The sequence below is a fragment of the Cricetulus griseus genome, chromosome 2, assembly GCF_003668045.3.
Source record: "Cricetulus griseus strain 17A/GY chromosome 2, alternate assembly CriGri-PICRH-1.0, whole genome shotgun sequence".
In the NCBI taxonomy this organism is placed as follows: domain Eukaryota; kingdom Metazoa; phylum Chordata; class Mammalia; order Rodentia; family Cricetidae; genus Cricetulus; species Cricetulus griseus.
In genome coordinates this window covers 60,693,394-60,709,923 of record NC_048595.1, presented here as the reverse complement: position 1 = coordinate 60,709,923, position 16,530 = coordinate 60,693,394, and positions in this window count along the sequence as shown.

Here is a 16,530-nt window from a genome sequence, read left to right as displayed (position 1 = left end):
AACTTACATGCCATGCTTCCTTGACTCCTATAGGAGGCCTTATCCTTACTGAGGAGTGGCTGGGGGAGGAGGTATGTATGGATGCAGGGAATGGGAGGAGAAGGGGGAGGGAAAACTGTGTTTGGTATGCGAAACAAACAAACAAACAAACAAATAAATAAAAAGGCAGTGTGCCACTGCCTTTGGCTCTTGATTGTGGAACTAAAATATTTGTGTTGTTCAAATCATAGCATTGGAATGAATAACCTGAATCATTTTTTTCTCAGGTTGGGGATGTCAAGTTGTAGTCGGAGTCAATACTTGCCCATGTATGATGTAGCTTGTGAGGCTGGGTTTTTCACAGCAATCCATGTTCACAGGCCTCTACCCCCACTCTGGGGTCACTTAAAGCGGCTTGGCTGGGATTGTTCATCTCAGTGACTTCCTGGGCAGTGACTGATAGTTCCTCTTCCATCTGCTGCTCCTTTGTTTATTCCTCAGTTGATTGGGAACCAAGGTGAGAAGACAGGTGACATTCAAGGAATCCTGCAGGTGCTCCAGGACTTCATTGAGAAATGACCATTCTTTTCCCCATGACTCCTGCTTCCTGGATCCACTGGCATATTTACTGTATTCCTTTGTTTATTGGAACGCAGCCCAGTGTGTCTTCTAAGGGGCCTAGGAAGAAAAATGTTGTCTCCGCAAGCCTAGCATGTCTAACTGTAAATTTCTGGCTCAGAATGGTCCTTTCTTAGAAATGTTACGTTCTTCCTCTTAGAAACAGGGTCTTGTTACATAGCCCAGGTTGACCTTGAACTTGTGTTCTACCTGCCAGAGCATCCTATGTGTTGGGATATTCGTACATGTGCTGCTCGTATGCGCACACTGGCTTTGAAAAGGTGTTTCTTCACTGCTGTAGGATGTCTTGTTTCTGTAGAGAAAATTGGTGCCACCTGGATTCCTGGTGATTTAGAATGCCTTGTTTCCTTGGTGTTCTCCATCTTCCCTGGCTCTTAGACTCTTTCTGCTCTCTCATCTGAAGGCTTCCCTGAGCCTTATGGGGAAGAATTTGATGGAGACAGCCCTTTAGGATCAAGTGTTCCAAGGTCTCTCACTCTCTGACCTTTGTCCAGCTGTTGATCTCTGTACTTATTCCTGTCTACTGCAGGAGGAAGCTTCTCTGATGATGACTGAATAAGACATTGATCTCTGAGTGTAGCAGAATGTCATTAGGAGTCATTTTTGTTGCTACAATCCTTTAGCAGAACAGCAATATTTGGTTTTTCCCTAGGTCCCTGGCCTAGTAGTCTCAGGTTCTTGGTCACCCCAGCAGTGTTGGGGATGGGTTCCATCTCATGGAATGGGTCTTAAGTCCAGTCAGACATTGGTTGGTTGGCACCATAAGCTTTGTGTGTTTCACTAGCACATCTTACATGCAGAGGTCACTGTTGTGGATCGAAGGGTTTGTAGCCAAGTTGGTGTTTACCTTTCTCCCTTGGTAGTATGCAGAGTACCTTCTAGTACCTGGAACACTAGTCAGTAGGGAAGAAAGCTCTAGGACCAACTAAACTTATCCATGTTCAATGAGTTGTATAGGTATTGTCTTTATCAATAGGGCCTTACCATCAGTTTGTAGAAAGCAACCAATAGCCTTGGCAATAGCTTGGGTTTGAGAGCTCCTTTGGGACCCATTTGGCCAACAACTCAATTAGATGTAACCATTCCTAGAACTGGAGGCTTCATTTGGTGAAAAGAGATGCCCAACTGACGGTCAGTCTACCTCATTATTTTGTGATTTCATTTATATAGGCATATGTTTTAGTATACTTTTACTGTATTAGGTTTTCATATAATTTCTCAAATGACCCTTAGCTTTATCTGTCCCTTCCTGAATTCCCTTCCTCACCCTATTCTTCCCTCTCCCACCTTGTTTGATTCTCCCATTGCTCCACCCCATTCATCCATAACAGTCTATTCTATTTTCTCTTCCTAGAGAGATCTACCCCTCCCTCCTAGTCCCTTCTCTATACCCAACCTATAGTTATACAGATTGTAGCCTGCTTATCAGTGACTTAGCAGCTAACATCCACATATCTTCTTTGTCTGTTTTGGTCTGTGTTGCCTCACTGAGGATAATTTTTTTTTCTAGCTCCATCAATTTACTTGTGAATTTTATGGTTTCATATTTTTTAGCAGCTGAGTAACAGTTCAATGTGTAAATGTACCACATTTTCTTTATCCATTCAGCCATCGACAGACATCTAGTCTGTTTCCAATTTCTGGCTATTATGAATAGAGTAATAATGAACATGGTTGAGGAAGTGTCTCTATAGTAGGATTTAAAGCCTTGGGGTATATGCCCAAAATCTAGTATAGTTGGATCTTGAGGTAGATATATTCCCAGCTTCCAGAATAACTGCCCCACTAATTTCCGTAGTGGCTGTACAAGTTTGCACTCCCACCAGCAATGAATGAATGTTCCATTACTCTGTCTCCTTACCAGCAAGAACTGTCATTTGTTTTATTGATCTTGGCCATTCTGGCTGCTGTAAGACTAAAATCTCAAAGTAGTTTTGATTTGCATTTTCCTGATGACTAAAGGATGTTGAAATTTTATTATTTATTTAGTTGTTTATTTTACATCCTGACTGAATTTTTCCCTCTCTCTTCTCTTCCCACTTCCTCACCCCATCTCCCTCTCTTCCTACCTCCCATTTCACTTCTCCTCCAGAAAAGGACAGGTCTCCCATGAATATCAGCAAAACATGACATATCAAGTTGCAGTAAGACTAGGCACCTTCCCATGTATTAAGGCTGGGCAAGGCAACCCAGTATGAGGAGTAGGGTCCAAAAAGCCACTAAAAGAGTCAGAGACAGCCCCTGCTCCACTTGTGGAATCCACAAGAAGACTAAGCAACTGAAACATATATGCAGAGTCCCTAGGTCAGTCCCATGCAGACTCTCTGGTTGTTGGTTCAATCTCTGTGAGTCTCTATGAGTCTAGGTTAGTTGATTCTGTGTGTTTGCTTGCAGTGTCCTTGACTCCTCTGGTTTCTATAATCCTTTCTCCCCCTCTTCTGCAGGATTCCCTGAGCTCCACATAATGTTTGGTTGTGGGTCTGCATCTATTTCAGTGGCTGGATGAAACCTCTCTGATGACAATTGACTACATCCTTAGGCATCATTATATTGACATTTTTTCTTTGGTCATGTTTGGTTCTATCCAAGGTCACTGGATCATCCTGCCTGTGGGTCTGGTGCTCCAGGCAGTGTTAGGGGCTTACTACCCTGGCATGTTTTAAGCTAGATTAGTCATTGCTTGGCCACTCCCTCAATCTCCAGGCTAATTTTATCCCAGCACATTCCATAGGCAGGACAGACTGTAGGCCGAAGGTGTGGTTGGGTTGATTTCCCACTCCCTCCACTTGAAGTCTTGCATGGTCACAAGAGATGGCCAGTTCTGCCTATGTATCCACTATTTCTAGGAGTCTTAGATGGGGCCATTCTTGTAGATTCATTGGAGATTAGTGCCAGGTTTTTTTTTTTTTTAATTCATCCCCAAATGCCCTCCTTTTCTAGTAGTCTCTTTCAGTACTCTTCCACTCCGTCTCCCTTAACCTTAAAGTTCATGCTCCCATCCCCACTTGTCCATAGTCAACTCACAAAATCTCTTCTGTTTTCCTTCTGAGGGAGAACTGGGTGTCCCTGCTTGAACTCTTCTTATTATCTACTATCTCTGGGTCTGTGTGTTGTAGCATAGTTACCCCCTATTTTATAGCTAATATCCACTTATGAGTGAGTACATACCATGTTTGTCTTTCTGGGTCTGGGTTACCTCATTCAGGATGATTCTTTTTCTAGTTCCATTCATTTTCCTTCATACAAAGAATAATTATTTGCAGGTGATATGATAATATACATAAACAACCCCAAAAATTCAAGCTGGGAACTCCTACAGCTGATAAACACTTTTAGATACAAGATTTTAAAAAAATGATAGCCCTCCTACGTAAAATGGTACATGGGCTAAGAAAGAAATCCAGAAATCAACACCTTTTACAATAGCCTCAAATAATAACAATATTTTGGTGTGACTCTAACCAAGCAAGTGAAAGACCTGTATGACAAGAATTTCAAGACTTTCAAGAAAGAAAGTGGAGAAGATACCAGAAGGTGGAATAATCTATGCTCATGGATGAGTAGGATAACATAGTGAAAATGGAATCTTACCAAAAGTAATGTACAGATTCAATGTAATCACCATTAAAATCACAATACAATTTTTTTTTACAGACCTTGAAAGAACAATACTCAACTTCATGTGGAAAAACAAAAGACACAGGATAGCTATAACAATCCTGTACAGAGAAAGAATTTCTGGAAATATCACCATCCCTGATTTCAAACTGTAGTACAGAGTTGTAGCAATAAAAACCACATTTTGAAGGGGGGGCATAAAAAATGACAGGCGGATAAAGGGAATCCAAGACCAGATGTAAATCCACACACCTATGGACACCTGCTTTTTAACAAAGAAGTTAGAATTATACAATGGGAAAAAAGAAAGTATCTTCGATAAATGGTGCTGACATAACTGGATGTTGGCATGTAGAAGAATGCAAATTGATCCATATCTATCACCCTGCACATAACTCAATTCCAAGTGGATTAAAGCCAACATAAATCCAGATATACTGAACCAGATAGAAGAAAAAGTGGGGAATTAGCCTTGAATACATTGGCACAGAAGAAAACTTGCCAAACACGATACCCATAGTGCAGACACTGAGACTGACAATTAATAAATGGGACCTCATGAGACTGAAAAGCTTCTGTAAGGCAAAGCATAGCATAGTAGGACAAAACAGCAGTCTACAGAATGGGAAAAGATCTTCACCAACCCCACATCTGACAGAGGGCTGATCTCCAAAATACACAGAAAACACTTCTTTAAGTTATTCTCAGTCATTTGTGTTTCCTCTTTTGAGAATTCTCTGTTTATATCTATAGCCCATTTTTAACTGTGTTGTTTTTTAATGTCAGCTTTTAGATAATTTTATATTTTAGATATTAGCCCTCTATCAGTTGTGTAGTTGGTAAAAATTTTCACATTCTGTAGCCTTCTGCTTTGTTCAAATTATGGTGTTTTTTGCCATAAGCTTTTGAGTTTCATGAGGTGCCATTTATGAATTGTTGAACTTAGTGCCTCTGCTATTGGTATTCTGTTCAGAAAGACTTTTCCTGTGCCAATGTGTTCAAAACTATTCCCACCACTTTCTCTTCTATCAGATTTATGTATTTGAGTTTATGTTGAGGTCTTGATCCATCTGGAGTTGAGTTTTGTACAGAATGATAAATATGGATCTATTTGCATTCTTCTGTATCCAGTATGAATTTCTGGCTTCTTCATAAAAAATCAGGTGTCTTCAATTAAATTTCATTATCAACACATATGTTTTTATGCTAATAAAATTCTGTTTTTATTACTGTAGCTCTGTGGTAAAATATGAGGTTGGGGATGATGATACTTCCAGCATTTATTTTTTTAAAAAATTGCTATTTAGGATTGTTTTAGCTATTCTGAGTTTCCATATGAAGCTAAAAATTGTCCTTTCAAGTTCTTGAAGAGTTATGTTGGAATTTTGATGGGGATTGCATTGAATTTGTAGGATGCTTTTGATAAGATGGCCATTTTTACTATGTTAATTCTACTGACCCATGAGCATAGGAGATCTTTTCATCTTCTGATATTATCTTCTTCAATTTCTTAAGTATCTAAAAGATTTTTTTAAATCATACAAGTCTTTCACTTGCTTGGTTAAAGTTACCCCAGGATATTTTATGGTTTTGATATTGCAAAGGTATTGTTTCCCTGATTTCTTTCTCAGTCTGTCATTTGTATATAGGAAGGATACAGATTTTTGTGTATTAATTTTGTATCTCAGTACTGTGCTGAAAGTTTTTATCAGCTCTAGGAGTTTTCTGATGGAATTTTTAGGGTCACTTATGTATATTATCACATAATCTGTAATAAAGATACTTTGATGATTTCTGTTCCTATTTGTATTCTTTATCTCCTTCAGTTTTCTTATTGCTCCTAGCTAAGATTGTGTTGCATATTTATGGAGATAGTAGACAACATTGTCTTGTTCCTGAAATTAGTGGAAATGCTTTGAGTTTCTCTCCATTTAGATTTGTGTTGGGTGTGGGCCTGCTTTAAATATCCTTTATTATGTTTAGGTATGTACTTTGTTTTCCTGGTCTCCCTGAGACTGTATCATGAAAGAGTGTTAGATTTTGTTAAAGACCTTCCTTTGACATTTCAATGAGATTGCCATTCCATTTTGTCTTTTAGTCTGCTCATGTGGTGGATTTTATTTATTAGTTTATGTATGTTGAACCACCCACCCCTTCATCTCTGGAATGAAGCCTACTTGATTATGGTGGATAACCTTTTTGATGTATTCTTGGATTTGGTTTGCAAGTATTTTATTGATATTTTTTTGCATTTGTGTTTATTGGTCTATAATTATCTTTCTTTGTTGGATATCAGGGTAACTCTGGCCTCATAAATGCAAATTGGACAACATTCCTTCTGTTTCTATTTTGTGGAATAATTTGAAGAATATTAGGATTAATTCTTTGAAAGTTGGGTAGGATTTTGTGCTAAAATGATCTGGCTCTGGGCCTATTGGGGGCCTTTTATTTACTGCCTCTATCTCACTAAGAGTTATAAGTCTATTTAAATTATTTATTTGATCATAATTTAACTTTCATAGGTGGTATATATCATGAAAATTACCGGTTTCTGTTAGATTTTCCAATTTAGTGGAGTACAAACTTGGACTTGCTTGGTTAAAACTACCCCAAGGTATTTCATGTTTTTGAGGCTATTTTGAAAGGTATTGTTTCTCAGTCTGTCCTTTGTACATAGGAAGGCTACTGGGCTTTGTGTACTAGTTTTTTTTTTTTTTTTTTTTTTTGAGTTTTCCTTCTAACGCCTTTGTAGAGCTGTATTTGTAGTTACATACTGCTTAAATTTGGTTTTATCATGGAATGTCTTTCTTCCTCCTTTTGTTATGAGTATAGCAGTCTACACTAGCATCTATGGTCTCTTAGAGTTTGTGGAACATCTGTCTAGTCTCTCCTTGCTTTTATATGTTCCATTGAAAACTCAGGTGTTATTCTGATAGGTCTTACTTTATGTGTTACTTGGTCTATTTCCCTCGTAGCTTTTAGTATTCCTTCTTTGTTCTGTACATTTAGTGTTTTGAGTATTATATGCCATGTGATAATTTCTTTTCTGGTCCAGTCTATTTGGTGTTCTACATGCTTCTTGTACCTTTATAAGCACCTCCTTTTTTAGGTTAGGGAAATTTTCTTCTATAATTTTGTTGAAATACTTTTTGTGTCTTTGACCTGGGTTTTTTCTTCTTCCTCCACTCTTAGTGTTTTTAGGTCTTCTTATAGTGTCTGGGATTTCATGGGTGTTTTGTGCCTGGGTTTTATATTTTAGATTTAACATTTTCTTTCACTGAGGTATTCATTTCTTTTATCTTGTCTCCAATGCTTGAGATTATCTCTTCCATCTCTTGTATTCTGTTGTTTAGGTTTGCCTCCAAAGTTCCTGTTAAGGTTCCCAAATTTTTCATTTCCAGCTTTTCCTCAATTTGGGTTTTGTTTGTCAATTTTATTTCTACTTAATTGCATTCCATTGTTTGTGTTTTCATAAATTTCACAATGGATTTCCTCATATCCTCTTTAAAGTCCTTGACCATAGTCACATTAGCTGTTTTGTAGATGTTGTATTGTGCTTCAGCTATGTTGCATGTCTCAGGGGAAGGATTCTGAAAACACAATCACTCATTTTTTGACACCAAGTCAAACGTTCAGCCCCATCCTAAGACTATTAGTTTCCTGTTGCAACTACAACAGTGCTGCAAAGTTTGTGTCTTAACGGTAATATAAATTTGTTATCAGAATTCTGTTCAGAATGCCAGACATGAGCTGCTTCTTTCCTTGAAGAGGTATCTTGCCAATGTAGCAGGCTACTGAGTTCATATAACTTCATTTATTTTTGCACCCTGGGAATTGAACCCAGGGCCTCACATATACTAAGCAAGTGTTCTACCAGGCAGCTACTCTTCTAGCAAGGCTGTTTTGTTGTTGTTGTTGTTGTTTTAATTGAGAGTTTTATTATTGTTCCTTTATTCATGATTGATTTAAGTACTACTTTTCATCATATAGGTTTGCTAGTTTGCTGAGTTGAGCATGTTTGATTATTTTCTAATTCTCTCATGCGCAAGGCTGTTTTTAAAGGATTTATTTATTTATGTCTTTTTTAAAAAATGAATATGAGAGCTCTGTCTTCAAAAACACTGGAAGAAGGAATCAGAACCCATTACAGATGGTTGTGAGCCCCCATGTGGTTGCTGAGAATTGTACTTAGGACCACTGAAGAGTAGTCAAGTGCTCTTAACCTTTGAGACAGGCTCTTATTTTTCTTAATCTTATCTGACATTAAAATTTGCTTTTTTTTTAATTCATTTATATTTGTTTGAAATGTTTTAGGTCTGCCTTCTCATTTGAAATTGTTTACCTGTTTTTAATATTCCTTCGTGTTCTTTCTTGTGTTCATTTACATAATATAATCACATTTGTGTTTGTGGATTTGTCAGCTCTAGACAAAAGCATTGACTGACTGTTGAAAGCACATCTGCACCCACAAATTTAAATGTACACATGCTTTCCCCACAGCATAGAGTGAAGGAATCCTATAAGGCACATGTAGCCTTAGCTCTATATGAAGTTACATGCTCTGTTTAATCCCTTCGAAGCATGACTTACCCGTTCTTAATGTTTTTTTTTTTTATTATCTAAATTTTTTAAGTTGCTTTTTGCAAGGAGAGTCTGAGGCTAAACATTCTTTCTTGTTTTTTTTGTTTTAGTTTATTTTCCTTCATGAGATAGGATTTCACCATGTAGCCCAGGCTGGCCTTAAACTAGCAATCTTACTGCCTTGGCCTCTCAAGTGCTAGGATTATAGGCGTGTACTATCATGCCCAGCTGAAAACTTTCATCTAGATAAACCTTTTTGTTTCCATTGTAAGTAACAATATGTTTAATAAAATCACTTATAGCATGCCCACCACAGCTAACTGTGGATACAGTCTCAGTGTCTTTCCGTCAACTAGTGTTGCTGCTATAGAGAAACAGATTTCTAATTTTTCTCACATGACAAGCCTCATTGAATATTTATAACTAACACTCCTGCTCCCACACCACTACCCTTGAACAATATGCTGAATCTTCACTTCATTTCCCTTACTTTTTTTTCATCTTCAGGAATAATCATCATGTACACATTGTCCACTATGTCTTTTGTTTCCCTCCTTCACTTTCCTTAAGTATCTATCATTTTCTTCCATTATTTCATTTTTCTCATGGGACTTTTCAAAGAAAGCTGCACTGCTTTTTCTAATACTCATATTGAAACTTGATCCCTTTTATGACACACGAAGAGATGAGACCTGATGGGACCTTTAGGAGGTCTTATGATTCTACTCTCACAAATGAATTAATGGACAGATGGGCTAATAGGTTATATAAAAATGAGTGAGCTCTGAAAGCCTCTTGGGCCAGGTCCCTTGTGCAGTCCTTATGTCTTTATGGGATATCTTTTATGACATCTGGGGACACATACAAGAAGAACGATATTGTTAGAGCCAGCATCTCAACCTTGAGCCAGAATGGTAAGCCTGAACAAGCCAGTTCTTTGTGCTATTGTGTAATTAGCTACAGAAAACAGACTAGGGCGGTGTACTGTACCACTTCATCTTTTAAAACTTTTCGTAGGCTTTTATCTCCTTTCTATTTTCAATATGGATTTTATCTCCATGGATTTTACTGTAATTGACTCCTTTTCTCAGCTCTTCTGTCTCTTGCTTCTATATCCTGTTGTGATTTCTCCATTTCATTTTAATTTAACTTTACCTGCAACTTCTTACACTTAGGACATCACAGTGTATCTTTCTTTGAGGTAAATATTTCCCTGATATCTTCTTCCACCTTTTCTTTGTATTTTATTGACTCTCTCTCTCTCTCTCTCTCTCTCTCTCTCTCTCTGTGTGTGTGTGTGTGTGTGTGTGTGTGTGTGTGTGTGTGTGGTGTGTGCACAGGCACATGTGTGCGTGCTCACACCAGGGTACATGTGAGGATGTGGGAGAACATTCCCAGTTAGTTGGTTCTCTTTTCTGATGGGGGATGTACTGTGTATATTTATCTTATTGATTGTTAAATAAAATACTGTTTGGCCAATGAGACAGCAAGTAGACGAGACTAGGAGTCAAAAAGGATTCTGGGAAATGTAGTAGAGAAGTGCTGATCCAGGCAGGAAGTGACAGAGCAAGGAGACTCATATTTAATCGAAGGAGAAACAGGAAGGGCTCCCTCTTTTCCCCTCCGCTCCTGCTCCAGCGGCACGATGTGATCCACCAGCAAGGAGGGATGCCAATAAGGCGTCCGATAAGATAAGTCTTATAAAATATATAGATGTATGATAGTTAAGACTGAGCTAGCAGATGAGGAATCCTAGTCATTGGCCAAGCAGCTTTGAACCTAATACAAGTTTCTGTGTATTCATTTGGGCCTAAGTGGGGCGGGCGGCTGGCATAAAGCACACATGTGGTGGTAGGGCTCAGGCAGCTTTTGGCAGAAAGATTTATCCTAACACTTTTCCCTTTAGCATTTATGTCCTGGGGATTGAACTTGGTCATCAAGCTTGATGACAGGTGTCTTTATCAGCTGAGACATCTCACTGGCCCTTTTGGTTTTTGTAATTGCATTTCTGTTTATTATTCATCTCCTTTTTGGCCTTGGACTTTCCTTTTTCTATCTCTCCTATGTGCTGTTACATATACATTTTGTGAAATGTGTAGTATTTTTTAATTATTATTCTTGGTGCACACTAGTAGATTCACTGCCATCCTGAATTTGGTTCATGGAAAATGTGAAAGGAATGGGAGGTGAGTCACCTGGGATATATACCTGGAAGTTCAAGACCAGCTATAGAGACTTTGCTTGAGTCTGATCTCAGCGTAGGCTTTAGTCTTTCTATCCCTTCAGTGGCAGTGGGAAGCTAGTCTAGTTGAGCTCTGATTGTAATCTCCCTTTAGACCTCATCATGGCAGCCAACAGAGTGCAGATGCTTTATGTTGAATGATAACACTATGCCCTCTACTTGGCAGTGATGAAACTCCCCTCCGCATTCTTTATCTCACCTCAGCTTTCTTTTTTAACATTCTGTTTGGGCTTCCTTGGGCTGCCATAACAAATCCCCACAAATGGTGCCTTAAACCAATGAAATGTCTTCTCTCACAGTTCTGGAGGTGAGAAGTTTGAAATCACAGTATTGACATGATCCTGGCTCCAGGGAGAGATTTGCCTGATTGCCTTTTCCTGGCCTCTGGCAGCTTCCATCAATCCTTGTCATTCTTTGCAACTGAATCCTGCCAGTCCTGACTCCCTCCTCTTGCTCTTCTCTGTATGTCTTTCTAGTCTCATATCTTCTTTCAGACATCAATATTTGGATTTAGAGTCTGCTCTAAATATGGAATGATCCTTAACTAATTTTATTTGCAAAAACATATTTGCAAAAAAAAAAATCTTAAAAGGATTATATTTGGAGGTGTCAGGGGACACAGATTTAAAATAAAGGGATATTATTTAACTTATTGCATGTGGAATTTCAGGCCAGGTTTGAAGAAAGTAAGGTTGCTCACATTCTGATAGTTCCAGCCCTGATAATGTCCAAGAAACAAGCTTGTACCAGCTTGTGTCTTCTTTCCACTGTTGGCCACTGAGGTCCTAAGGTATCTCTTCTCCCAACTCTTAGCCATTGAAGTCTTCAGTTATTTTTCCAAGAAGGACAGTAGATTTCTCATCATTACAACTTACTTTTGCTAGTGTTACAGAGATTAAGAATGTCATCTATTATTTATTTCTTGAATTTTCTCTTCATTTGTCCAAAATATCATTATATTTTGTTAAAAAAAACCTTCAGTTTTAATTTTGGATAGAACAATTTTTGGTTTAGTTTTCTATGGAATTATCTTCATAATAGGATTTTCTTATACTTTTGCATAGGAGGCATTTCAGTGAAATGAATGAAGAAAACATGCACTTGTTCTCCTATTACTGAATGACTGACTACCTTGTTCAAAGGGCTTCATAGTACTGCCACTTGTGTGCCAGGCATAGATGAAGCATCAACAGAAAAGAGAGAAGTAGAAAGTTTGTCAGATATACTTTGGTGCAGTCCCATCATGTATGCTACAAGAGAAGGAAGTGGGAGACATACACGGTTGAGAGGGTGTTATTTGGTTTGTTCTCATGTGCTGTAGGTGTGGACTCTTATTTCTGTAGCCACAGATTTGCTGCTTGCTAATTTTTTAAGTAGTAACATGTATACTAGCAGCTGTCTCTAGTGACTGGCCATTTGGGATGTCATTAGGAGTTAGACTCTAGATGTTTGTAGGGACAATGAAGCAGTCAGGCCGTTAGAGACTGGGAGATTTTTGCTTTTTATTTTTGGCTGTTTTGTCTGTACATCATGTGTGGGTCATAATTCATTTGACAATCCTTTCACCACTCTATTTTATATTATTATTATAAAACTGCATGAATGGACATTACTCTACACATAATGGCGTGGGAAGAAGACTTTTTGCCTACTTTGAGGTTTATTTTTGCTCCTTGGAACAAACTATCAAGGAACTCACGCATGTATGTTTTTCTCATACATGGATGGGAAGGATGAACCTTCCCTACTAGTGTACTTCCATACATTGATCTGTTTCTCTTACCACCAGTCAGGCTGCGTGACCATTAATCTACAGGGAAAGGCAATGTACTGCTAGCTTTATCTTGATGAAAATCTTTAACAAAAGTACCGAGGAAGAGCCATCATCTTTCTTTAAGTATTCCCCTTTCTTGTCAGTTGTCCACAGACCAAATTCATACCAGAGCACAATAGTATTTTATTAATAATAGGTCTCTTATCCTCTTTAAGGAGCAATTCATACAGACTTAGGGTCAATAGTTTATGGCTGTATTTCTTGTTCAAACATTGAGATACTTCTGTACTACATGGAAGATTTATTATAACAACAAGAGAAAAGCATTTAGGTTATTTTATAAGTATCATGAGTTACTGGTTCAAGAGAAACGATGTAGGCCATTTAACCTGCCCTGATAAATAAGTCTCCTTTCATGCCACATCTAAGACTTGTAACTCTGGGGCCAGGTGGACAATCCAGTACTCAGGGTAGATGTACAATGAATTCTTGACAAACTCTCTGCACTTTGGGAAAATCAGTTGAATCTTAGTTGTTACTGTATTTAAATAGTCTGAATTTTAGTTTTCATATGATTTTGAATGACTGTGTTGTAATTCTTTCATGAGGACACCTTCTACTGTTTCTGAAAATCAGAATTTACACCACATTAGTGCATACTGATAGCCAGAAAGGAGGGATCACAAAGTTAGGAGGGGCTTTTCAGTATCTCATTTATTTAATGAATAAATGTAAACTCATGTAAAGTAAATGTAAAGTTTGTTGATTTATTGCATAACCTAGAAGAGATCAATTGTGATAAACTATATGTAGTACACAGGAGTCATTCAGATCTGTGAGAAAAATAACAAAAAAGTAATACAGAATTAAATAATTAGAAGTTAAATATTGAACTAATATTATATTAGAAATATGTCCTTCAAAATCTTATGATGACTTAACTAAAGGAACTTAGAAGTCACTGGTGAAGAAAACATTTTACAAACATTAAGAATGAGTGAAATCAGGTTGAGGAAGTGCCTCCACGAGTAGAGTGCTTGTTGTATAAGCCTGAGGTCCTGGCTTAGGATTTATAGCACCCTGTTGAAAGGGAGCATACATCTGTAACCTCAACCATGGTGGACTGGCCAGAGAATTCACTGGCCAGCTTAAATGAAGAGCTCCAGGTGTTGTGACAGATTCTGTCAAAAAATGAAGACAATGACTGAGGAAAATACCTGATATTTACCTCAGGACTACACAACACATGCTCTGTGGATGGCCATAGCTACACAGTCTACATAGGCATACACCACACACACACACACACACACACACACACCTGAATGAAATAGAAACATTGGATGGTTTGAAAAAACAAAGTAATTGAAAGTCCTTAAAACAGTGCACAGTTGGAGTATGGATATTTAGTGAAACCTTAACAAGTGAACGATGCTGACACAGACACAGACACAGAACTCTACCTATAAACTTGGTTTGTTAGAGAAGTATTTTCTGAAATAAGAATGCTCCTTGGAAAAGAATGACTCAAGATAGTAACACTCCAAGAATTATTGATGAAGTTTCAACTGTGCTGGGTAAGTATGTGAAATAAATTCCTTTAAATGAAAAATTCAATATCTTGAAAGGAGTTGCAAGTTTGTTTTCTCTTTAATCTTGGGAAACTAACATCACTGTGGCTCTAAAACTGTAAGTCTTTGTAGGTGATGTTTGAGAAAAATTGTTTCAGTAAAATATATTGACATAAAAACCTTTTGATCTTCATATAGATGTGATAATGTTGTTTTACAAAGAACATCTGGGACTTTAACTATAGTTTTAAAAAATCCTGCCTATTTTAATTTGGCACTGTCTTAAATCAGCACAATTGATCTCTTCTAGGTTATGCAATAAATCAACAAACTTTACATTTACTTTACATGAGTTTACATTTATTCATTAAATAAATGAGGCAGTAAGCAAATATTTCTAAAGACATGAGAGACAGAATTCTAAAAATTAAAGAAACACTGCATAGTCTATTGGGTGTTTATATTATTGAAGCTGAAAAGCAGCTGGGAAGTATGCCATTATTAGAAATCTTAAAATACGGTAGTTGCATATTTGAAAAAAATTCTGAAAATTGAACATCAAAATATCTTTTTTGAGATATAATTCATATCATCTTTGAAAAATGAGCAATTTTTGTTGTTTTAATGAAGAAATTAGGTTTATTAAAGAAGAAATAATGTTGACAATAAACTGGTTTGAAAAACCTGAAGTGAAATAAGTGATTGTGACTCCTCCCATAGCTTTCTCTATTCATCCTGTATCCTCCATCTTGGCTCTCTTACATTTCATGTGAATCCTAAAACCAGCTTGTTGACTTCTGCCAAGTAGACAGCTAGAAATTTCATAGGGATTATATTGAAATGGTAGATTGATTTATGGAGAACTGCTGCCTTAACAATGCAAATCTTTCACTTCTCAGATTAGAATTCTTTCAATTTTCTTAGGCCTTTGATGGGGAAAGTACTTCTGTGTATGTTTATCTTATTGATTTTTAAATAAAATACTGTTTGGCCAATGAGACAAGTTAGACAGGACTAGGAGTCAAAGAGGATTCTGGGTAGTAGAGAAGTGGTGATCCAGGCAGGATGTGACATAGCAAGGAGACTCATATTTAAAGAAGGAGAAACAGGAAACGTTCCTTTTTTCCCCTTCCTCCCTCAGCGGCAGGATGTGAGCCACTAGCAAGGAGGGATGCCATAAAGGCGTCCGATAAGATAAGTCTTATAAAATATATAGGTTTATGATAATTAAGACTGAGCTAGCAGATGAGAAGTCCTAGTCATTGGCCAAGCAGCTTTGAACGTAATACAAGTTTCTGTGTATTCATTTGGGCCTAACTCGGGCCGGCTGCTGACATAAAGCGCACATGTGGCAGTGGGGCTCAGCGGCTTTTGGCAGAAAGATTTATCGTAACAGGCCTTCTCTAATTTCTTCAACAATGTCATATAGATTTTCAGAGTACACATTTTGTGTCTCTTTAATTGCATTTAATTCCAAGTAGTTTATTCTGTTCAATACAATTGCAAATGAAATTGTTTTCTTATTTTCAGCTTTGAACTGTTCATTGTATGTAGAGATACATTGATTACATACATATATAAGGTAATAAATATATTATAATATATACAATATAATAATTAAAGTACATATGCATTATTTTATTATTTCTTATTGAATCCATGTATTCATTCTAATAGATTTTTAGAGGATTTTCTAGGATTTCCAACATTTAATATCATCATTTGTAACAGGTAAGTTAATTCTTTGTTTCCACTCAGAAGAATTTTAATTTAACTTCCTAATTGATGTGATTAGAATTTCTACTGCAATGCTGAACTGTAACATGAAAAATAAAAACCCAGAGATAGATATTGGGGTTCAAGTTGATGGTCAGATACTAGCTCTTACCTCTGCCTCAGACTGAAAGGGTGATCCTGGCTCCAGGAATTCTCAGAGTGCAGTGCTCTCCCTACAAATCCTCAGAGACAATAACTCTCCCTGTCTATAAACTGAATCTCACATGAGACCCTTTGCTTCTTTTTATACCTCCCTAGTGCTGGAATTAATGGTGTGTGATCCCAAGTGCTGAGATCCCAAGTGTGAGCTGTTTCTCTTTAGGAATGGATCATTTTCGTGGCCTTGAACT